The sequence below is a fragment of the Procambarus clarkii genome, chromosome 71 (genome assembly GCF_040958095.1).
Source record: "Procambarus clarkii isolate CNS0578487 chromosome 71, FALCON_Pclarkii_2.0, whole genome shotgun sequence".
In the NCBI taxonomy this organism is placed as follows: Eukaryota; Metazoa; Arthropoda; class Malacostraca; order Decapoda; family Cambaridae; genus Procambarus; species Procambarus clarkii.
The window spans coordinates 280,042-282,382 of record NC_091220.1 but is presented as its reverse complement, the minus strand read 5'-3'; positions in this window follow the sequence as shown (position 1 = coordinate 282,382).

Sequence of the window (2,341 nt, the reverse complement as noted above, 5' to 3'; positions counted from 1 at the left end):
GTGCCCTCAAAAAGAAGGGGGGAGGAATCAGACCCATTGCCGTTGGTAATACCCTTCGCCGCCTAGTTGCAAGGGCTGCTGTCAGAAGTATCCGAACGGAAGCAGCCACCATGCTGCAACCAAACCAGCTAGGGTTTGGAGTCCCCCAAGGCTGTGAAGCAGCGGCTCATGCTGCACGAGCCTACATTAGCTCTCTTACTGAAGACCAGGCAGTAGTAAAATTAGATTTTAAAAACGCTTTCAACTCGGTCAAAAGGGAAGCAATCCTCACTGCAGTCCAGGAACATTGCCCAAGCATTCTCCCGTTTGTGTCAGCAGGCTACAGCAAAGACTCAACCCTCCTGTTTGGCAAACATGAAGTCACCTCAGCAGAGGGAATTCAACAGGGTGACCCACTTGCACCGTTCCTCTTTTGCATAGCGGTTCGAGAAATTACAACCAGACTGTCCAGCGAGCTCAACATCTGGTTCCTGGATGATGGCACTCTGGCAGGCACACAAGATTCCCTGCTAGAAGACTTACAGCTGGTGAAGACACGGGGGGAGTCCATGGGTCTCGTTCTTAGCCCCTCCAAGTGCGAAATTATTGCATCTAGTGAAGTAATCATTAGAGCAGTGAAATCAGTTCTACCAGAAGCCTCAGTCGTTAAACCTACCGACAGCACACTACTCGGAGCACCTCTGGGCCACAATGCCATTGCTGCAGTCCTTGACGAAAAGTTTAGAGATCTAAAGAGGATGGAAGAGAGAATTGGGGACTTGGACTCCCACGATGCCCTCTACCTTCTCACAAAGTGCCTTACCCTGCCCAGGCTAACATACTTCTTAAGGTGTGCACCAACTTTTGGCAACCCACTTCTAAATCAATATGATGAGCTCCTCAGGTCAATATTCAGGAAGGCGCTCAACCTAGATTTAGATGACAGTCAGTGGGACCAAGCAACACTACCAGTGAGATTTGGAGGGATAGGCATACGAAAGGCAACTGAGGTAGCACTTCCAGCATTCTTATCCTCATGTACAGCAGCCAACGAATTGGTAGGGCAGATCCTACCAGAGCGTATGAGAGAGACAGCGGGAACTCATGATCAAACGTTCATCGAAGCAGCCAGACAATGGGACACCATTGCACACCCTCAACCCCGACCACAAGTCCCAAAAGACCACAAGCAGGCCCACTGGGATAGCCCCATAATGGAAAAGACTGTCACAGCAATGATTGACAACGCTGATGCTGAAAACAAAGCCCGCCTCCTAGCGGTAACAGCACCCCACGCCGGGGATTTTTTATTTGCTGTGCCCAATGCAGCCCTGGGAACTCGCCTCAGTCATGACGCTCTCCGCATTGGAGTTGCCCTTCGCCTTGCCGCCCCCATCCTCACCGAACATAGGTGCATCTGCGGAACTGCGATGGCAGACCAATATGGTCGTCATGGTCTGGTATGTCGTAAATCACAGGGTAAAATTGCAAGACATGAAGAAGTCAACGACATCATCAAGAGGAGCCTCGCCACAGCCCGCTGCCCGGCACAAAGAGAACCACACTTATCCAGACCTAACGACCCTCAGAAGCGCCCTGATGGGGTCACCTTGCTACCTTGGAAGGATGGTAAGCAAGTGGTATGGGACTACACGTGCGCTGCCACACTGGCCAGTACCTACCTCCACTACAGCACACGTGAAAGCGGTGGTGCTGCTTCTTTCAGGGAATCGCGGAAAATTATTAAATACAGAGGTCTAGCACACTGCTACAGCTTTGTTCCGATCGGCTCGGAGACCCTCGGTTCGTGGGGAAAATGTGCATTGAAGTTCCTGAAGGAATTGGGGGACAAATTGATCAGCGCTACAAAAGACCAGAGAGCAAAAAGTTTCTTGTTCCAGCGCCTCAGTGTTGCGATTCAGAGGGGAAATGCCTGTTGCGTCTTGGGCACTAGTCCAACTTCAGAGGAATTCGAAGAAGTGTTTGACTTGCAACAATGATCGAACCCGTCTGTGACATTCATCAATGTTTCCCATTGTTGTGTTCTTCAAGAGATCCATAACCTTTAAGCACCTTTTTGCATTATTATTTTTGTATCAACCCATGTATATCTTGTAACCATCAAATGCATAATAAAGCACAAAAAATATTCAAGGAAGGGGGTGGTAGGAGAAAAGCACACAGAAACTGTATTGGAGGGGATCTAAACATTCCCTCTAATGCGTTATGCGTGGTTTCCTCCGAGGCTATGGGTCCCCCTTCTTCCAGCTAGAGGTGGTACTCCCTTCTGTAATAATATATATATATAAATAATATATATATATAAATAATATATATATGATAACCATCTTTGTAACCTATA